The sequence below is a fragment of the Brienomyrus brachyistius genome, chromosome 21 (genome assembly GCF_023856365.1).
Source record: "Brienomyrus brachyistius isolate T26 chromosome 21, BBRACH_0.4, whole genome shotgun sequence".
In the NCBI taxonomy this organism is placed as follows: domain Eukaryota; kingdom Metazoa; phylum Chordata; class Actinopteri; order Osteoglossiformes; family Mormyridae; genus Brienomyrus; species Brienomyrus brachyistius.
The window spans coordinates 14,548,570-14,571,957 of record NC_064553.1 but is presented as its reverse complement, the minus strand read 5'-3'; the positions used below and the strand labels follow the sequence as shown (position 1 = coordinate 14,571,957).

At 41.0% G+C, this 23,388-nt stretch overlaps 2 long non-coding RNA genes across 3 annotated transcripts in view; one reads left to right on the top strand and one right to left on the bottom strand.

Annotated features, from left to right (window-relative positions):
* Positions 1–4,390: 4,390 nt before the first annotated feature.
* Positions 4,391–21,752, top strand: LOC125716276 (uncharacterized). 2 transcript variants are annotated; one of them, XR_007384297.1, is made up of 3 exons: positions 4,391–4,473; positions 19,602–20,081; positions 21,373–21,752. It is a non-coding gene; the product is annotated as an uncharacterized LOC125716276 (long non-coding RNA). The 2 variants fall into 2 exon arrangements; XR_007384296.1 differs by having other exon boundaries at positions 19,602–20,214; positions 21,506–21,752.
* The window catches only part of LOC125716278 (uncharacterized), a 35,692-nt gene continuing 31,916 nt past the window's right edge, over positions 19,613–23,388 (bottom strand). Inside the window, exon 4 of the long non-coding RNA XR_007384299.1 lies at positions 19,613–19,667. This is a non-coding gene — a long non-coding RNA (uncharacterized LOC125716278). The remainder of the gene's footprint in view (positions 19,668–23,388) is intronic.

Genomic DNA, 23,388 nt, shown 5'->3' with positions numbered 1-23,388 from the left:
AAACACAGATGTATGTGTACTATAAATTAGTCGAACAGATTTTCTGTTTGTTGTCTACAGTCTCTGTGCCCTAAAATGCCTCATCAGGTTGTAAGGAGTTGCTTATATGACAGAGGTGTTACAGGAAATATGCATGTTTTTGCTGCAATGTTGCCCCCAACAGGCAAAACGAGAGACTGCAGCCTCACTCTTCCAGAACACCATCTCCATGTCATTACAGGTGGTGAACGCCAAACAAGCTGAACAAAATGAAAGCTTTAGATGATGTCAGTAACATTATCAGTCATATTTTCTTCTCTACGAAATATTTTTTGTGTTACTCCAGTGTCTTCTGAGTGTTGTACTGGTTTAAATGCTGCTTGCAGTGAAGTCAAGTAATGGGAACAGAAACCAAGAGAAGAAACTCTGTTCCCCTATTTCCCTCTTTAATTAAAGAGTAGATAATACTTGTGATGCCCGGCCCGTCCCCTCCTCATGTGTGCCACGCCCCCTAATTACCCACGTGTTCTTTCCCAATCGTACGCAGCTGTGTCTGATTATTTTCAATAAGTCCTGTGTATTTCAGTCCGTGTCTTACCTGAGTCATTGTCATTGGTGATGTTACCCAGTGTTCGTAGTGTGATATGTTTCCTGCTCCCGTCTTGTCCAATAAATCCCTGTTCGCTCTACTTTCGCCTGTGAGTCGTTTGCTTGTCACTACGCGTGACAATACTGCTGCTGTATTACTCCGCACACACAGATGAGTATCTCTAAATCTCTTTATTCAAGTACTGAAACCATCAGCAATCTGGCCTCATAACTTCATGCATCCATCAGAAATGGGCCCTTTTGTGAGACTTTTGAGTGTTTGAAAGGGTTTATGAATAAGAAAAGTGGCAGCTAATGCTGCTGTGTCCCCCCCAGTAATAAATAATGACCTGACATCAGCCTCGTTGATTCACCAAGAACATGTATTATCTGTAACTATCACTTTAGGAAATTACCTAATCCTTCCACAAAACCCCCAGTAATACGCGGCCTGGAGGGATACTGGCCACAGACCAGGGGTTAGGAGCTGCTACACTGTACACCCAACCTTTGTCTTGGTGAATTTCATGCAACTCAGTGTAAAATCTTGGTAAGTTCTGGTGAAGTATAAAAATGGCAATTATTTTAACTGAGGGCTTCATTGCATGACACCCCGAAAGAGAATCAGACAGCTGCACATACTGTATTGGTCCAGCTTTGCTCTTTGCACTTGTGCTCAGGTTGACGTCTGAACTTGATGAGCAAACTAGGAGGAGAATGAATCATAACAAAGAGAAATGGAGTAAAAAAATCCACAGCCTTTGTCTCATGACTGATCTGCACACAATAAACATAGAGATTTATCTACACTGTAGATCAGGTAAACAGTCTGTCTGGTTGCTGTTTTGAGGGTCTGGACCTACATGTCTCTGCAGTGTCAGGCCTAAAGCACATGTTTAAATGATAGTATATGAAGTAGATAAATATATGTTTGTGCCGCAATGTTGCCCCCTGCAGGAATTTTCACGTAACAACATCTTTAGATACGGAAGATATATTCACATCATATAATGGGTGCAGGGGGTGGCATAGTGGTGCAGTGATTAGCACTGCTGCCTCACACCTCTGGGAATCGGGTTCGAGTCTCCGCTTGGGTTGCATGTGTGTGGAGGTTGCATGTTCTCCCCATGTCGTCGTGGGGTTTCCTCCGGGTACTCTGATTCCCCCCATAGTCCAAAAACATGCTGAAGCTAATTGAACATGCTAAACTGCCCGTAGGAATGCATATGAAAATGAATGGTGAGTGTGTCCTGCGATGGGCTGGCACCCCATCCTGGGTTGTTCCCCGCCTCGTGCCCATTGCTTCCGGGATAGGCTCCGGACCCCGAGTGACCCAGTAGGATAAGCGGTTTGGAAAATGAATGGATGGATGGATGGATAGATGATTGTGCTTTAATGTCACCCCCAACAAGAAATAAGAATATTATATATGATTCATGTTATCTGTAGCATCACATCTCTCATACAAATTTGCTTATTTTGTTCTAGGACATCAGTGTGATAATGAATAATAAGAGTGATTGCTGCTGTATTCCTGTCAGGGATATAGAATGATCTCATGTTAGCCTTGTCGATTCACCAGGAGCATGAATTATCTTCACTGTTACCAGGCAGGCTTGACTGGAGCCAGGAAATCTGCACACAACCTGCCAAGATTATTTCTTGTTGCGGTAAACCTCAGTGTTCTCCAGGTGGCCTATTAAAGTAATATTTTTGTAAGCAGGTGAAGCAGGTTTTTGTATGAGCTCTAGCATTAATACTTCTCAGAGCATAGTAATAGACAGCATTGTCTCCTAGTTCAAAATTTAAAATGGATAAAGGGGCTCTTCCTGATGACCTATCAGCATGTGAGGAGAATCTCTGTTGAGCAAACTGTTGATTCAGTGTAAGTGGGTTCTTGTTGGCTGTAAATTTTCAGAGAAGCTGTATCTGATTTTTTTATACCATCAGACACACACTCTGTGCCACTGTGGGCTGCACTGCACAGTAATACACAGCTGTGTCTTCTGTCCTACTGTCACTGATTGACAGGCTGGTCAGATGTTCTTTTCTGTCCACATCCGTTGAGAGTCTTCCTTTAGGAATAACTATCATACCCATAAACGAGAGGTTTAGGAGCTTTGTGTGGATGCTGTACATACCAGTACATAGAATAGAAATTTTTAAGATTTGAAGGTCCGTCACTGGCACCTTGTGCTTTACATAGATGAGACCAGGTTCACTCTGAGCACATGTGACAGACATGAAAGGGTCTGGAGAAGCTGTGGAGAATGTTATGCTGCCTGTAACATTGTTCAACAGTACCGGTTTGGTGGTGGGTCAGTGATGGTCTGGGGAGGCATATCCATGGAGGGACGCACAGACCTCTACAGGCTAGACTACGGCACCTTGACTGTCGTTAGGTATCGGGATAAAGTTCTTGAACCGACTGTCGGACTTTACGCTGATGCAGTGGGTCCTGGGTTCCTCTTGGTGCACGACAATGCCCAGCCTCATGTGGTGAGAGTATGCAGGTAGTTCTAGGAGGATGAAGGAATTGATACCATTGACTGGTCCCCATGCTCGCCTGATCTAAATCCAATAGACGATCTCTGGGACATGCATATTAACTTTATTGGGTATTTATCATCAGGAACACCACAGACTGCATTTACTGCAGCTTCCTGATCTTCAACTCTCAGTTCCACTGACTGATGGAAGCACAAAAACACCTTAACTTCTGAATCTTTGCTACATGTGAACAATATAATGTGATAATAGAAATAATACAACCATTACAATCTTGCTGCTGTACCACTGATGAAACACGACATTTGGGTCTTTTTTTTGTACCTTTTAAACTCGACCCTTTAAACTGCAAAATAATGTCGTCATAAAGGAGACAAATGCATTTTCCCCCCAACACTTGACACAAAGAAAACCTGTGTTCGTTTTCCTATTGGGAGATCTGAGGTAAATTGTGTTTTTCAGGCGGTTGAAGGGCACATACTAGATTGATGTCCATGAATGAGAAGTTTTTTCATATTTTTTTTTTTTTGACAAATTTTTAAAAGATTCTTTTTTCTTAAGTAGGACTAAAAGGAGCTGCAAGTGGCCGTTGAAGAGTCCTGCGCAGCTCATGGGCCGCAAGTTGAGTACGAATGTTCTAGAACTGGGCTCTGATACTCCAGTACTGGAGGGCTGGATCCCTGCACATTCATGTTTTCCCCATGATTTAACACAACAACTGAGCTGAATCATTTGTGGTGAATCAGGGAAAGAACTAAAGCTACACAGGGCTCCAGTCCCCCAGTACTGCAGATTGACAGCCCTGTTCTATAATCTGTTGACAAGCTACAGTAGCAACCCTGCTCCTCTTCCTTGGTCAAAACAATTTACAGCGAGCAAACCCCCCCGCCCCCCAGATGTCCCTCACCCACCTCCCAGAAATTAATATGCCTAAAGTGCAGTGTCTGCATAAGTTAAACTTTTATACATGTTTTCAGTTGTGAACAGTATGTTCAAATGTGAGGGTCATTAAAAACATAAAATACATTCAATTTCAATTTTTGTGTTCAAAGAAATTGTAAGAATATTTTTATTTCGAAACGCAGGAATAAAAAATGATGGATACAGTAGTATCATAAGCACTACCAAAATCTCCAAAATATCTTTTTGAAATAAATTTCCTTATCCATGCAGCTATGCTATTGTCTGAGCTTTAATACTGATACTGTATACAGCGTTATTATTTGAAAGAATTTTTACTTATTTAAACCTGTGTGAGAACCTTCTCTCTTTGTCTTGTCACAGTATTATTGCATAGGTGTTTATGTAGAGGGTGTGAGAAGGTTATTCTCACTGTGGGCCTCAGAGCACAGTAATACACAGCAGAGTCTGACAGCTGCACATTCTGCACTGTTAAAGGTACAAACTTTGCAGTTTTGTCCAGACTGGCATCAAATCTCTCCTTGTACTCTTCAGCAATAACACCTTTATCATAACTTCCTCTTCTCAGCATGTACTTCGGAGCCTCATTGGGATATTGGATGTACCATAAGAGGTCGTAGTTGGTGGACGTGGTAATTTCATAGCTACAGTTAATTGTTACTGATCCTCCTTCAGACGCAAAGACATCTCCAGCAGGCTGATTCACTTTGTCTGCAGCCCTGCACTCTGTGGAAATGAGAGTGGAAGAATTAGGTAACACACCAGGAATCTAAAGACAGTATCAAAAACTCATGGAAATGATGAATTACCGATAAATGCTGAAAAAAATATAAAAATTCTCAATGCATGTTCCATAACTGGGTTGTTAAACTAAAACGCAAATGTATGTGCACTATAAATTAGTTAAAGAGATTTTCTGCTTGTTGTCTACACTCTCTGTGCCCTAAAATGCCTCATCAGGTCGTAAGGAGCTGCTTATATGACAGTGGTGTAACAGGAAATATGCATGTTTTTGCTGCAATGTTGCCCCCAACAGGCAAAACGTGAGACTGCAGTCTCACTCTTCCAGAACACCATCTCCATGTCATTACAGGTGGTGAACGCCAAACAAGCTGAACAAAATGAAAGCTTTAGATGATGTCAGTAACACCATCACAGTCATATTATCCTCTCTCCAAGAAATATTTTTTTGTCTTTTCCCTGTCTGTTACTCCAGTGTCTTCTGTGTGTTGTACTGGTCTAAATGCTGTATGCAGTGAAGTCAAGTAATGGGAACAGAAACCAAGAGAAGAAACTCTGTTCCCCTATTTCCCTATTTAATTAAAGAGTAGATAATACTGCTGCTGTATTACTCCACACACACAGATGAGTATCTCTAAATCTCTCTATTTAAGTACTGAAACCACCAGCAATCTGGCGTCATAACCTTGTGCATCCATCAGAAATGGGCCTTTTGCTGAGACTTTTTTAAGTGTTTGAAAGTGTTTTTGAATAAGAAAAGTGGCAGCTACTGCTGCTATATCCGCCCCCCCCCCCCCCCCCCCAGTAATAAATAATGATCTTACATCAGCCTCGATTCACCAAGAACATGAATTATCTGTAACTATCACTATACATCTAGAATTTGAGCCAGGAAATAACTGCACACCCTGCCAACAACGTTTCCTGTTAAGGTAAACCTCAGTGTTTTTCATGTTTTAAATTTGTAACGTTTTAATACTGATAACTGCAGTTTCATAAGCAGACATCTTACCCGCTCCTAAAGTCCTCGTCCCACAAATGTACAGCAGCTCTCTGACACCCACAGATGATTTGCACAAAAAATATGTTCACAACCTCAGTAAATGTACCATTAACCACCACCCCCCCCCCACCCCCCAGGTCAACTAAATGTACAGCCAGCAACACCCCCCCCCTGTGTCCCCCAGATCTCCTTCATCCACCTCCCTGAAATAAATATACCTAAGCTGCAGTGTTTGCACAAGTTTAACCTTTAAACATTTTTTTCAGTTGAAAACAGTGTTTTCTATTAGAAAAAGCTTCGTAAAACCGTACAGAAATTAATCAACCTCTTCACAAAACCTGGGCTTGGGAACTGCTACACTATACTGTAGAACAAAAATTTATCTTAGTGAATTTGATGCTACTCAGTGTAAAATCTTGGTAGGTTCTGTAAGGTGGTGGAGTAAAATGGCTTTCAAAATACTACCCATGACACTATTAGTATTTTTTGTAGTAATTATAAATGTGATGGTATTATATCCATATATATTCATCTAGAAAGCAAAATAATATATTACAATAATGGTGGTTTTATGATCCATTGGATGCACTGTACTGTCAATCCTGTGTATTTTATTACTGCTTATTGCTCTGTGAGTGTTAATATTAATTCTTCTTTCTCCATTTATTTCAGGAATTTTGGTTTTCATATATGTACAATTCTGAAAACAGGAATCTCTGTAATTATGATAAAATGCATCATGAACTATTTGCTGTATTTTCTGACCCCACTACAAGCTGGTCTCTGTTCAAAGGGCTCTAGGCAAAGTAAGACAAGAGCGCCATCTAGTGGGGATAAAAAATATCACAAATGGTTCATGAAGCTTCATGTGGTCACGCCCCATAGATCTGTCCGTCCTGTTCCTTCCCTGGCCTGGGGATCGTTTATCTTACCTTTTGTTCCTGGCCTTTTGTTAAGCATTCCCAGCTGCCTTCTGTTTGCTCCCTCATTAATTTTGTATTTAAGTCCTTCCCAGTCCAGTGCTCCATAGATCCGTCATTCACATCACACCCCCATGTTGTTTCTGCTTTGCCTTCCTTTGTCTTCCCCATTTCCCATTCCCTGTCATTCTGTTTATTTGCGGTTTTGCCCTTTTTGTAGCTTAGTAAAGTCCCTTTTGTTTGCATATCCCCTCTGTTCTTGCATCCTTTGTCCCACTGAACGTGACACATTTGACCATCACTAACTACATGATGGTGCTCTTGGCTTGCTTTGGGACATGCTTTGAGCTCTTTCTTGGACAGAGGGCACCATCTAATGGGGTCAGAATATACAGCAAATGCTTCATTCAGCTTAATTTGGCTGTCACTATCGATCACTATATCTCTGAATTGCTCATAGTGTCTGTGTGTTTCCTGTCTGCCTTATGATGCACTGACATCCTGTCTAGGATGTAGCCCTGCCTCCTGCCCTTGGCTGTCTGGGATAGACACCCCCTCAACCCCCCACCCTTGACCTGATATAAGATCATAATCTAGATCATATTTACATACAGTTATTGCTGTAATTGCAATCAAATACACAACACTGCAGGTCTGATGAGGTCCAGTTTATTATGACTTACACATTTACTTTCAAGAGTGAAACTACTAGTTACAGCATAAACTGTATCCAGCTGTTTACATGCATTAACTTAACCATAATAGTGCACTGCAGTCGGGTTTGCGGGTCTCAAAGCCCAGCAATACACTGCAGTGTCTGACAGTTGCACATTATAAAGGTACAGTGTTTATACCCGTGTTCATACTGGCATCAATTCTCTCCTCGTACTCTGGGGCAGTACTGGAGCAGTTCTTCACATCTCAGGATGTTCTTTAGGGAGTCGTTGTTATAGTTCATGCACCAGAAGAGGAATTTCATGGCTGAGCTGCTAATGTCATAGTTACAGCTGAATGTCACTGATCCTCCTTCAGAGGGAATGATATCTCCAGTAGTCTGGTGTATCTGCAGCACTGCACTCTCTGGAAATGGGAACGGAAGAATGAAAACAGTGACTAACCGATAAATATTGAAAAAAACTAAATTCTCAATGTATATTCTATAATAGTAAAAAGCTGTTGAAGTTATTATAAGACATATATCTATGTACAACATATAGCAGGTAAACAGATGTTCCGGTTTGTGTTTCTAGTCTCTGTGCCCCAGTTTCACATCAGTTACACATCAGGTTGTAAGGAGGTGCTTATATGACAGTCATCAAACTGGAATAATATACAGTACATCTGTTTCTGCCATGTTGTCCCCCACCTGGTGAAATATGTGACTGTAACCTCACTCTTCCAGAACATGAACTCCATGCCCGTTACTCTGACTGCTTTCTTTAAGAAGGTGTCTGTAATGTTTTCAGACACACAGCGCTTCAGGCATTATCGTGTTGCCTTCTGTCGTCATTATTATTGTTTTTATTTTCCCTAACCTCATACAGCTTGTCCACTAGATGCCGCTCTTGACACATTACTGTAGTGTCTACAGCATCAGATATGCTACTGATTGGATCTTTTTGGTTAATATAGACAACTGACCTACCTGTTCTTGTTCTTCTATATTCCTTTTGTATAAGAGCTCTGTAACACTTACATTTATCAGTCGTGGGATAATAAGGGTTTATTCTATTCTATTTTATTCTATTCTAATACCATCCTAGACACTGCAGTATAAGAAGATGCTTGATGTGTGATGTGGGAGGGGCAGTTAGCTCTTACTGTAGGGAAGGACAACCTGGAGGAACTACTGAACATAACAAACAACATTTCATTGATGTAAAACTGCAGCGATATTACATGGAGTTTCGGGATTGGTTCAGCTGTGGATGCAGAGAGCAGATGAGAAAAATTTTAAACACAAATTAACTGTAATACTGGAGTGTAAGTAACATTGCCTGAGACTAAAAACTAATCTAAAATTTTACTACTTGCATCCATGCAATTAACAAAATTCTACCACTTAATCCTGCTGCTGCTGTATCTAGAAACTAAGACCCTGAGACACCATCAGGCTCCCCTGTCACTGCTGCTCTCTCCCACCTCCACACTGTCTTATCGACATGGAGTTTTTACACAAACAGCAAACTAAAATGACACCAGAGGAAAACACACCCTGAATCCCCCAGAACATGAGCCCTAATCACTCCCAGCTCACACCCTGCTCTAACTCAGATTCACACTGATCACTCTTACCTACAGCCTACCTCATTGGTCACGATGGCTAATTAGTGACAGCACATTCTCAGCTGGTCACTCAGCTTGCTAAAGCAGCTCAGTCAGTAACTAGAGACACTCTACATTCAACGCTATGATAATATTGGTATTTATAAATGATTCACTGTTTTGAAGACGTACACGTTGGCTCAGGACTTTTACAAAAACTACTGAAACACAGTTTAAGAAATAAATAAATAAACCTGCAGGCTGGAGCCAAGTTTTTGTACAGCGTCAGTGAGCTTCCTGTCACTGTGGGATTCAGAGCACAGTAATACACTGCAGAGTCTGTCACTTCTGTAGAGGAGATCTCCAGATCTACACGCTTGTTCTCCTTTTGAACCATAGTAGACATTCGAGGTTCTCTTCTCTGTGGATCTTTTGCAGTCTCATAGATGAGCAGGAGAAATTCTGGTGCTAATCTGGGATACTGACGATACCACTGTAGACTGTAAGCTGCTCCACTATAGTTACACGAGAGTGTAACATTTTCACCTTCTGTAACATGCACTGTGTCATTAAAAGGTGTAATCGCATCCTCAGTACTGTGACCTGTGGAGATGATGATTCATGACAATATTTGCCATTAATAGCGAAAAAAAGTAATATTTCAATTTCAATATACACATTAAGTTAATTTATGAAAATGACACTGGTGAAGGTAAGAACTAAATGCATTATGTCACTTACCCACAAGTACTGAAAAGAGAAGGACTGAACAGAGTAACATCATGGCAGATGGAGATAGACAGACTGAACTGAATACTCTGCTACCAAGGTCGGGTCTAACAGGAAACTCCTCTACTGCCCCAAAACAACACGCTTGTTCCACTGTGACACAGCTTGTTTCACCCTGACAGCCCTCTCTATCTCCCTCTCTCTCCCACCTCTCACTTATTTTCATTTCAGTCTATTTAAACATCATTGTCTGAATATGAAAATTGATTGTGTCATGTTATTTCAGCTTCATTGGGAATCATTTGACTTCAGTTTTTGGTCACCAGCAGTTGCAATATCCATCCATCTATTTTCCAAACCGCTTATCCTACTGGGTCAGGGGGGGTCCGGAGCCTATCCCGGAAGCAATGGCCATGAGGCAGGGAAGAACCCAGGATGGGGGGCCAGCCCATCGCAGCAGTTGTAATATTCATTAATAAAAAGTCGATTGTTGTCTTACAACTATATATTTATTTCTGTGGTATTATTAATCTATGAAGGAAACTTAACTGAAAATAAAAATGTACAGATCAATTTAGGTGTTATTGATTATTGCTCCCAAGACTAATGCCCAGCTCTCTTTATCATGTCACATGAAAGCCTTATTCTTAGCACCCAGGTGTTTTTGTAGAGAGTGTGAGAAGGTTATTCTCACTGTGGGCCTCAGAGCACAGTAATACACAGCAGAGTCTGACAGCTGCACACTCTGCACTGTTAATGGTATAGTTTTCATAGTTTTGTTCGGACTGCCATGAAATCTCCCATCAAATTGTGGAGCATTTTCAGGAGCTCCTGATCCAAACCATCTCAGCAGGTACTTGGGAGACTCTTTTGGATATTGGATGTACCAGAAGAGAGTTGGGATTGTGCTGTCTGATTCATATGCACAGTCTAGTGTCACTGATTTTCCTTCAGCTACAATGACATTTCCACTGGTTTGTTCTATTCTGTCTTCAGCTCTGCCGTCTAAGGAAATAAACAAATATTTGGTTATTTAAAAATACAATTATTACAAGTGAACATTAAAATAATCAGCAATGAAAATGGGAACAAATCATACCAACAATCAAACGAGCAAAGATCAGAAAAATCCACATCCTATGTGTCATGACTGAGCTGTAAAGACAATAAATATAGAAATCTATGTAAACTATGGATCAGGTAAGCAGTCTGTCTGGTTGTTGCTTCCAGTGTCTATATGCAGATCTCTCTGCAGTGTCAGGTATTAAGGAGGCGTTTATATGATAAGAATGGATGGTTGTGGTACAATTTCGCCCCCTGCAGGAATTTCATAGAACAACATCATTAGATTTGCAAGACATTTACGTTTTTCATTTATTCCTCTCACCCCTGGAAGAATACAAGCTGATCTTTCAATACGTTTATAATAATAATAAATGAGTGAAGAAATGCATTTTATTAAACCAAGAGTAACATTTCAATTACTTTTGTTACTTTTTTAAATTAATGACGATACTTTTGAAGCCTTGAAGCAGATAGTTATGATGACGTCGATAAATGGTTTTTGCATGTAAAACTGCGCTGAATGATATCTGGTCTTCACCTCTTTTTTACATTCCCCATAACTCAGTGGTTCTCCGCTTTTTAAAAAAAAATTCTTGGGCCCCCCGTCTCCAGGAAAACATGGTTGGGCCCCCTACATACCTTTTGTTTCTCTTGTATGAGCTCTGCAATGATGACAAAAATTTAATAATAAAAAAGAAGAATAATGAAACTCCTTTTTTAATCTCATCTTTATGTCTTTTTGATGTCTCATCTAGCTGTCTATGCCACACCTGAGGGATCTAGGCAGTTATCCATACAGATGCCCACAGGGCTGGAGGTTAAGGGTGATAGATACTGTATGACTATTCCGTGAAGGGTGGGGTTGAATTGGCGACTTTCTGATCACAGATACAGAGGCTTAGCCCACAGAGCTGCACACTGCCACAAAACAACACGCTTGTTCCACTGTGACAGTTTGTTTTACCCTGACAGCCCCCCCCCCAGTTTTTATTATCGATTTACTGCTACTTACAATTTAAATCTATTTAAATAGAAGAATATAATTCTCTAACCATCTGCTATCAGGAAGGTTAATATCTTACAGTGAATATTTGTGTTATTCCAGCTTTATTGGAAATCACTTGGCTACAGTTTCAGTTTTATTTGGATGCACTGCTGAATAATTTACTTTCTCTTGAACATGATTCAAACAATAGCTAATGTACTACCAATTAACTATGTCCACCAACACTCTTCTTTTACTGTTTATGATATTGTTCTCAAAACAGAGGGCGGCTTCCCTGTGAGACAATAACTGAATGGTTTGATTATAGTTGTGAATTCTGGGATTCTCCACAATGATATGATCGAAGCCCTTGCACTGATTACAACCAGGAATTAATAATATTGGATTCAATTTTTTAAAAAATCATGCACAATTAAAATATATCGATATAAGCAGCATTGTGACATCCTGTCTCATTTTGAAAAAAATATCGATATATCATAATAATTCTATACCGCCCAGCTTTAGCAATGTCGTAATTTTTCTAGGCTTTTCAAATCATTTGCACAACTCCCATTAGTCCTCACTGAGGACCCTTAGTGAGTCATGGCCTCCCTTTACCTATTAATCCCAAGATGTCTAATATCTCAGATATTTTTATATATTGTTTTCACTGAGGGCTTCATTGCATGACACCCCAAAGGAGAATCAGACAGCTGCACATACTGTATTGGTCCAGCTTTGCTCTTTGCACTTGTGCTCAGGTTGACGTCTGAACTTGATGAGCAAACTAGGAGGAGAATGAATCATAACAAAGAGAAATGGAGTAAAAAAATCCACAGCCTTTGTCTCATGACTGATCTGCACACAATAAACATAGAGATTTATCTACACTGTAGATCAGGTAAACAGTCTGGTTGCTGTTTTGAGGGTCTGGACCTACATGTCTCTGCAGTGTCAGGCCTAAAGCACATGTTTAAATGATAGTATATGAAGTAGATCAATGGATGTTTGTGCCGCAATGTTTCCCCCTGCAGGAATTTTCACAGAACAACAACTTTAAATACCGAAGATATTTTCACATCCTGTAACGGATGCAAGTAATGCAATGTCTCCATCAGCAGAAGGTTTGTAACCTGAATTCTTAAGCCTGAAAAATCTTTCTTCATTTTTTTCACCAACTCTTGAAAGTACATATCTATATTCTTACTTCTCTCAGAATATCTACAAAAATATATACTGTATACAGGCAATGCCAATAAAATACATTGAACTAGTTTTCAGCCACTCCATTAAGTCAGACATTTTGTTTCAGTTGACTGGTTGGTGATGTTTGCATTTTCTGCTGATTGTCATAGAATCTATAACCTTGTTTTTGTAAAATCAGTTCCTGTGTCACTGTGGGCTCCCCTGCATAGTAACACACAGCACTGTCTTCTGTCCCACTGTCACTGTGGGCTCCCCTGCACAGTAACACATAGCACTGTCTTCTGTCCCAATGTCACTGTGGGCTCCCCTGCACAGTAACAAACAGCACTGTCTTCTGTCCCACTGTCACTGTGGGCTCCCCTGCATAGTAACACACAGCACTGTCTTCTGTCCCACTGTCACTGTGGGCTCCCCTGCACAGTAACACACAGCACTGTCTTCTGCCCCAATGTCACTGTGGGCTCCCCTGCACAGTAACACACAGCACTGTCTTCTGTCCCACTGTCACTGTGGGCTCCCCTGCACAGTAACACACAGCACTGTCTTCAGTCCCACTGTCACTCATGGAGTATTTGGTTATACATTCTTTTATGTTTACATCCATTGAGAATCTTCCTTTAGTTGCAGCAATAAATCAGCGGCCTTGAATTTACCAGTATTTACCAGTACATGTAGTTTGAGTCTGTAATATCATGGCTGCATGTCAGTACAGCTTTGTCTCCCTCAGGTGAATTAATCAAAGGAGGCTGATCAACAGAAAACCTGAAATATATTAATAAAACGGTTTATTGCTCAGTATTCTTACTAAAATAAACATGTTTTCAAGTACAAGGAATTTTATTGTCAATCTCCAGTCCAGTCCAGCTACTTTATACTGATTAAATCTGCATCTGCTAGAAATAAGATGTTTGTTTTCTAATTCTTGGTTCTTTACAGCAGAAAGAGAATCATTCTTATGAAGCAGAAACAGCACCTCTACTGTCTAATCCAATCCATTCAGGCTGTGGGTTACCCTAAACCAGGGCTGCCAAGCCCTGCCCCTGAAGATCTACCACCCTGCAGAGCTTAGGTGCAGCCGAATTTACCACCCCTGATAGAGGTAATCAGGCCCTTCTGTAACATCTCAGTATTAGAGGCAACTTAGCTTCACATAGAGGTAAATAGAGAAAAAATGGAAAATGATAGATACCAAAGAAACATGGAGCAAATGTTAGAAATAACCTGAGGCTTCTGTGCCATAAATGAGCTGTAAAGTAATAAGCACACAAATCTACGTACAGTAAGGATCAGGGAAACAGACTGTATGGTTGTTGTTGTCAGATTCTGTACCCAAATATCTGCAGCATCAGACCTTAACTGAGGAGCATGTTTGACAGTGCTTGGGATAAAAAAATTAAATTAATAAAGAGACGATTGTGCTTTAGTGTTGCCCGCGAAGGAAATATGAATATTATATATGATTCATGCTATTTGTAACATCAGATCTGGCATAGAGATTTGCTTTTTACAGGAGCCTACATGCACTCTGCTGTAAAGAAATGTATTCGAAAAAGTATCATTGATGACGATCAGAAATTCTCTAGTTCTGGGACATCAGTGTTTAAATAATAAGAGTGCTTGCTGCTGTATTTCTGTCAGGGATATAGAATGATCTCATGTTAGCCTTGTCGATTCACCAGGAGCATGAATTATCTTCACTGTCACCAGGCTGGCTGGACTGGAGCCAGGAAATATGCACACAACCTGCCAACATTATTTCCTGTTGCGGTAAACCTCAGTGTTCTCCAGGTGGCCTATTAAAGTAAATTGTGTGTAAGTAGGTGAAGCAGGTTTTTGTATGAGCTCTAGCATTAATACATCACTGTGGGTCTGCAGTGCACAGTAATAGACAGCACTGTCTCCTAGTTGGACATTTAAAATGGATAAAGGGGCTCTTCCATTTCTGGCATCGGAGGAGAATCTCTGTCGAACAAGCCCTGACCCACTGTACAGTATGAACTCGGGTGCTGTTCCAGGATACTGACGGTACCAATGAACCCAGTAGTTACTGCTGCTCGTGCTGAAGGTACATTCCAGTGAAGCCGTCTCTCCTTCCTCTTTAAACAGTTCTTTCACCTTCTGCTCTATATTATCTCCAGAGGATAAACCTGTCAGCAGTGGATAAACCAATACAAGTGATTACTGATGAGCAAAGGAACACTGATAATGAAACTACCATCCAATACTGACCATGAGGTTTCACATACTTACAGAATGTCATGGTTAGCAGCACTGCTACAAGAAGCGGCATCTTCTCATGTGACGTTAACATTGTCACTCCTGGAGGGTAGATCACTTGAACACAAATGTACAGCCTCAGTTATTCTGTGGGTATATTTATGCTGTGATGTGGGAGGGGTTAGGTTACATAGCTTTAACTGTAAGAAATGAATATTGATCCAGTGTAAGTGGGTTGTTGTTGGCTGTAAACTTTCAGAGAAGCTGTAACTGCTTTTTGTACCATCAGACAAATGCAGCTTATCCACCACTTTTGGTCAAACACACTTATATGACATATTTCCCAGGAACTATACCTGCAAGAGAGACAGGCAACATTTGTGTAACATAACTAGAGGAACAAGATATACAACAAGCTTCTCCAAGAACTTTATTTATACAAATTTCAGCAAACCATAAATTGACTGTGGGCCAACTATTTCAGAACTTAAAGGCATCTAATAGAGTAGAACAATCTCTGAAAATGTCAAGCTTCCAGCAAAAGTAATGATGTAACCAATGTTTAAAGTTTTTAGCATCATTTGTTGATTATGGTCCACTCCCCCTTTTAAAGCCTTCGTATCTCAGAAACTAAAGGAGATACAGGCAAAAATGTTGTACTCTAGTTCTTTGATACAATGGCATTATTTAAATAAAGTATGAAACAAATCCAAGACAGTCCATTTGATTAGACATGGAACTACCCATGTGCAGTTACATAGACTGGACTTACATGAGCCACTTTTAAATAAAATACAATAGAGACGATTTACTGTAGCCTTGCCAATGGGGAGTCTGTGTTTCCATCTATCCCCTCTTGCTATCAATGAAAGAAACATACAGGTGACAGCAAGTTTGAGTGGTTAGGCTTGAAATGATTAATGTTAATTTTTAGTCCGAAAGCTACATTACATACTTACATACAGCCTTACATTAACTGTCTCCCAAACTAGCCACCACACCCCCAGACATTAACGGGTCTTTTTAAATCCGCTTTTGTAATTCACCTATCAGATATTGATGGCTTCAGGAAGGATGAGTCCCTCGCCAGTGCTGAAAGACTTCTCCTCTTTGGCTGTCCTGACAGAATCCAAAATAGCTCCCGCTGTTTGTCCACCTGAGACAGCTTTGACAGCGGCTCCTTCTGGGCCACCAGTTCATGCACTTTTCACTTGGAAAAAATTTTTATCTTTGTCACCGATGAAGACATATAGTGCCAGTGGGATTAACATATCCCAGCATGCTCACGAGAAGTGTATATAGCCCTTGTATATATGTCTTGTTGTAAGGAACTGTATGCATTTGTTAGTATGAATACTTGTGCTCCTGCATGTCATGTACCCTTACGTGTGTATGTATAATCCTGATGTGCGCTAGTGTTGTGTAATGACCTACAGGTACCATGTGTGAGTCTTCATGTCTAGCTCATGACCTCCCTGCATTTGCCTGTCATTGATTGCCTGTGTTATTGTTGCTATTTGTGTGGTCTTTTTAAGGACTGTGTGTAAAGACCAACTTCCCTTGAATCAGTCTCTCCTCATCTTTATTCGCCGCTGTCCCAAGGCTTTTGTCAGCGCGACAGCAGGATATTATGCTCTGTACTCAGAGGCTAATATGTTTGATTTATAATGCAAGATTGCGTAGTAGATCGTTTTTTAACTACAATGAATCCATATACACGTATATAGGTGTGAGCACATTTGGACGTCACAGTGCAGGGTCTGCCTGCGTCCAGCAGCCTTGGGGCGACTGGCTAAGGGCCTTTTCTCAAGGGCCCGTCGGTGGCATCATTCTATCAGCCACAGAATTAGGAGTGGTGACCTTCCAAACACAGACTCAGGGTCCTTATCCACAAAGTCACACACCTGGCTTAAATTTTAAAACCAAAGAGGATAGTAATTTGTACTGACTGATCAATATCCAACAATTTTTATGCTTCTTTTATAGAGGATCACGGGGGGTCCAGAGCCTATGCCAGAAGTTACGGGTACATGGAAGGGAATAATCCAGAACAAGGTGCCAACCCATCGTGGTTGATTGCTCTTATTTTTATGATTCATACTTAACTCCATCCATCCATCCATCCATTTTCCAAACCGCTTATCCTATTGGGTCGCGGGGGGTCCGGAGCCTATCCCGGAATCAATGGGCACGAGGCAGGGAACAACCCAGGATGGGGGGCCAGCCCATCGCAGGGCACACTCACACACCATTCACTCACACATGCACACCTACGGGCAATTCAGCAACTCCAATTAGCCTCAGCATGTTTTTGGACCGTGGGGGGAAACCGGAGTACCCGGAGGAAACCCCACGACGACACGGGGAGAACATGCAAACTCCACACACATGTGACCCAGACGGAGACTCGAACCCGGGTCCCAGAGGTGTGAGGCGACAGTGATAACCACTGCACCACCATGCCGCCCCCATACTTAACTCACTAAAATTAATTAAAGTTTTCTGAAGAACTGATCTTTACTGCAGCCTTGTATTAGTACAGAAGTCTGTATCAGATTTACCTCGATCAGGCCTATTGACAAAATGAAATATCCACATCCTCTTTGAAGTTCTAAAGAATGCAATTCTTCACTTAATGTGCATTGAATTTACTCCCCAAGAGAATACGTTATTCACAGGCCTGTGGTGAGGATAACCCCCAAAAAATGAGTGGCAGTCATTGCTAAGTGGAATGAATTTCCCCCAATGTTAGCAGCATCAGGGCGACCTGCCATATTGAAGTTGGCCGGCTACACCTGTGGGACTCCATCATGGCACGTCCATTTACCCCATAATTCAGGTGCAGAAATCATTCTAAATGGATATGTTTCCTGTTTCATATTATTCTGGTTTCATGCTGTCTTCCATTTGCCTTCCCTCCAAGATGAGCCTTTGCTATATAAAAGGCGCACACTCCTTTTTGAAGACTTTGTTCTTGAAACAGGACGTGGTCACACCTGAGGCGATTTCATATGTTTCTGTCTTGTCTTCTGTGGGACGGAGGACATGGGAGGAGGAGATGGGAAAAACAAATGGGCTTCATTAAGCCAACCAAAGGCAAAAAGATCATGGGGGGGATCAAAATAGTGAGCTGGCAACAAGCTGAACTGATATTACATTACGATGTTGGACTTCAATGACAGGACTGGGGAGAACAGGACTGGGAAACACCTTTATACCAGGAATAACAAAGGAGAAAACAGGAGGCAGCTGGAGTGAATCACACAAGGGCTAGAATGAGAAGCAGGAGAAACGATGAAGAGGCGCGGCTCCATAAGGCCACGCTGGGGGGGGCAGAGGCAGGGCGTGACGTGAGCAATATTAACGTGACAATAGAAATAATGCTCAGTATTATTGGTACAATAAACACCTTTATTAGTTGCAGGTAATTTCAGGGCCATTACAATATTCTGCTATACCACTGATGAAACATGACATTTGGGTCTTTTTTTGTACCTTTCAAATTGGACCTTTTAAACTGCAAAATAATGTTAACGTAAAGGAGACCGATGCATTTTCCCTCAACACTTTACATAAAAAAAAACTCGAGTTCCCAATCCTTTTTAGATGCCCGGTATTCCTCTTTATATTTGTATGTCTTTGTCACGATCGGTACGGCAGCGAGCGGCGATCGTGCGGATCGAGCGGGCAGGAAGTAGGCAAGGCAGGCAGTACTCGGGGTAAACGGGGATTTATTCACAGGAATCGGGGAAGGAGACATCAGACACTGACTAACATCAATGACGGACAAGGGAAACCGGGGAGACCAGGACTTAAATACACAGGACTAAATCAAAGTAACTAGACACGGCTGGGTACAATCGGGAAAGTACACGTGGGTAATCAGGGGGCGTGGCACACATGAAGAGCAGATGAGCCGGGCATGACAGTCTTGCTTTCTTTGGCCATTTTTGCTAAATGCTAATTTCCCAGTTTTTATGTTAGTTTTCATATTGGGATCAAATTGTTTTTTTCAGGTGTAAATATGCCTAAAGAGCATTGTCTGCATGTTTAACGTTTGTACTTTTTCAGTTGTGAAAAAGAATGTCAAACAAGAGGGTCATTAAAAACAGAGAATATATTCAAATTCAGTTTTCATGTTCAAAGAAATCGTCAATATTTTTATTTGAAAATGTAGAAATTAAAAATTATGGATACAGTAGTATCACAAGCAGATACAAAATTAGCTTTTTTTTAAAAAATAATAATTTTGCTTGTGCATGCAACTAATATCTGAGCATTAAAATTTATAAAATTTTACAGTTTTGTTTTATTTGCAAGAATTCTAACTTATTTAAATCACTCTGTTATGTCACAGACTTATTGCACAGGTGTTTTTGTAGAGGGTGTGAGAAGGTTATTCTCACTGTGGGCCTCAGAGCACAGTAATACAGAGCAGAGTCTGACAGCTGCACATTCTGCACTGTTAAAGGTACAGACTTTGCAGTTGTGTCCAGATTGGCATCAAATCTCTCCTCATACTCTTCAGCAATAGCACCTTTATCATAACTTCCTCTTCTCAGCATGTACTTGGGAGACTCCTTGGGATATTGGATGTACCAGAAGAGGTAGTAGGTGGTGGACGTGGTCATTTCATAGTTACAGTTAATTATCACTGATCCTCCTTCGGATGCAAAGACATCTCCAGCAGTCTGATTCACTTTGTCTGCAGCCCTGCACTCTGTGGAAATGAGAGTGGAAGAATTAGGTAACACACCATGAATATAAAAACAGTATCAAAAACTCATGGAAATGATGAATTACCGATAAATGCTGAAAAAATTAGAAAAATTCTCAATGAATGTTCCATAATTGGGTTGTTAAACTAAAAACACAGATGTATGTGTACTATAAATTAAACAGATTTTCTAGTTGTTGCATACTCTCTCTGTGCCCTAAAATGCCTCATCAGGTCGTAAGGAGCTGCTTATTTGACAGAGGTGTTACAGGAAATATGCATGTTTTTGCTGCAATGTTGCCCCCAACAGGCAAAACGTGAGACTGCAGCCTCACTCTTCCAGAACATCATCTCCATGTCATTACAGGTGGTGAACGCCAAACAAGCTGAACAAAATGAAAGCTTTATATGATGTCAGTAACACCATCAGTCATATTATCTTCTCTCTACGAAATAGTGTTTGTCTTTTTCCTGTCTGTGTTACTCCAGTGTCTTCTGAGTGTTGTACTGGTTTAAATACTGCTTGCAGTGAAGTCAAGTAATGGGAACAGAAACCAAGAGATGGAATAAAAATGCCTAAGGTTCATTTAAGTTTACCCGTTATACATTTTTTTTTCCAATGGTAAACCGCATACTCAAACATGAGGGTCATTAAAAACAGAAAATATATTAAATTCAATTTTTGTGTTCAAAGAAATCGTCAGAATATTTTTTTTTTGAAAACACACACGTACATATGAATAATGGATACAGTAGTATCATAAGCATTTCCAAAATTAGTTTTTTTATATAATTATGCTTGTACATGCAGGTATGCTAATATCTGAGCATTAAAATAACTAATATTTTACAATGTAGTTTTATTTTTTAAAATAATTATAACTTAATTAAACCTGTGTGAGAACCTGTCTCTCTGTTATGTCACAGTCTTATTGCACAGGTGTTTTTGTAGAGGGTGTGAGAAGGTTATTCTCACTGTGGGCCTCAGAGCACAGTAATACACAGCAGAGTCTGACAGCTGCACATTCTGCACTGTTAAAGGTACAGACTTTGCAGTTGTGTCCAGATTGGCATCAAATCTCTCCTTGTACTCTTCAGCAATACCACCTTTATCATGACTTCCTCTCCTCAGCATGTACTTCGGAGCCTCATTGGGATATTGGATGTACCAGAAGAGGTCGTGGGTGGTGGACGTGGTAATTTCATAGTTACAGTTAATTATCACTGATCCTCCTTCGGATGCAAAGACGTCTCCAGCAGTCTGATTCACTGTATCTGCAGCCCTGCACTCTGTGGAAATGAGAGTGGAAGAATTAGGTAACACACCAGGAATCTAAAAACAGTATCAAAAACTAATGAAAATGATGAATTACCGATAAATGCTGAAAAAATGAGAAAAATTCTCAATGAATGTTCCATAATTGGGTTGTTAAACTAAAAACACAGATGTATGTGCACTATAAATTAGTCGGACAGATTTTCTGGTTGTTGTCTACAGTCTCTGTGCCCTAAAATGCCTCATCAGGTCGTAAGGAGCTGCTTATATGACAGAGGTGTAACAGGAAATATGCATGTTTTTGCTGCAATGTTGCCCCCAACAGGCAAAACGTGAGACTGCAGCCTCACTCTTCCTGAACACCATCTCCATGTCATTACAGGTGGTGAACGCCAAACAAGCTGAACAAAATGAAAGCTTTAGATGATGTCAGTAACACCGTCAGTCATATACTCCTCTCTAAGAAGTATTTTTTGTCGTTTTCCTGTCTGTTACTGCAGTGTCTTCTGTGTGTTGTACTGGTTTAAATGCTGCTTGCAGTGAAGTCAATTAATGGGAACAGAAACCAAGAGATGGACTCTGTTCCCCTATTTCCCTATTTAATTAAAGAGTAGATAATGCTGCTGCTGTATTACTCCACACACACAGATGAGTATCTCTAAATCTCTATATTTAAGTACTGAAACAATCAGCAATCTGGCCTCATAACTTCATGCATCCATCAGAAATGGGCCCTTTTGTGAGACTTTTGAGTGTTTGAAAGGGTTTAGGAATAAGAAAAGTGGCAGCTACTGGTGCTGTGTCCCCCCCCCCAGTAATAAATAATAACCTGACATCAGCCTCGTTGATTCACCAAGAACATGAATTATCTGTAACTATCACTTTCGGAAATTACCCAATCCTTCCACAAAACCCTCAGTAATACGCGGCCTGGAGGGATACTGGCCACAGTCCGGTACTGGTCCGCGGTCCATGGGTTGGGAGCTGCTACACTGTACACCCAACCTTTATCTTGGTGAATTTGATGCAACTCAGTGTAAAATCTTGGTAAGTTCTGTAAGATGGTGAAGTAAAAAAATGGCTTTAAAAATGCTAGACATGTCATTAGTATTTGTTCTAGTAATTATCATTTTGATGTTATAAAATCCTAATTGGAGTTGCTAAATTGCCCGAAGGTGTGCATGTGTGAGTGACTGGTGTGTGAGTGTGCCCCCATACTGGGTTGTTCCCTGCCTTGTGCCCATTGTGTCCGGGATTGGCTCCGGACCCCCCACGACCCAGTAGGATAAGCGGTTTGAAAAATGGATGGATTGATGGATGTTATAAAATCCATATACTTTCATTTAGAAACCGATATATATATATATTATTATATATGGGCGGTATGGTGGTGCAGTGGTTAGCACTGTTGCCTCACACCTCTGGGACCCAGGTTCGAGTCTCCTCCTGGGTCACACGTGTGTGGAGTTTGCATGTTCTCCCCATATCGTCGTGGGGTTTCCTCCGGGTACTCCGGTTTCCCCCCAGAGTCCAAAAACATGCTGAGGCTAATTGGAGTTACTAAATTGTCCATAGGTGTGCATGTGTGAGTGAATGGTGTGTGAGTGTTCCCTGTGATGGGCTGGCCCCCCATCCGGGGTTGTTCCCTGCCTCATGTCCATTGCTTCCGGGATTGGCTTCGGACCCCCCGCGACCCAGCAGGATAAGCGGTTTGGAAAATGGATGGATTGAAGGTTCATTTAGTTTAATCTGGCTGTCGGTAGTGATCACTAAATCTCTGAATTGCTCATGTTGTCTGAGTGTTTCTTGTCTGCCTCATAATGCACTGACATCCTGTCTAGTGTGTAGTCCGGCCTCCTGCCCTTGGCTGTCTGCGACAGACACTCCCCCAACCCCCCCCCCCCCCCCCCCCCTTGACCTGATATAAGATCATAAGCTAGATCATATTGGGTGTACCAGAAAGATGTTCATATTAAGTCTCTTATACCAGGAACAGAGGCCTCGGTAAGCTGTGAATATGGCTACAGTATGTAATGATCCCTTGCTTTGAACTGAAGAGAATGAGTCTCCAGATTGACTTGCACCTCCAAGACCATGCTTTCTAATAAATGTAAAATACAGAATTTATTTGAATTATAACTATGCTATAGACTATGTTGTATCCATTAATAGATAAACTGGAATTGTCCCACTGTAATCTTTACACTTCGATATCAACATCACTAAAATTACTTACCATATATCTTGGAAAGAATGCTTGCACAA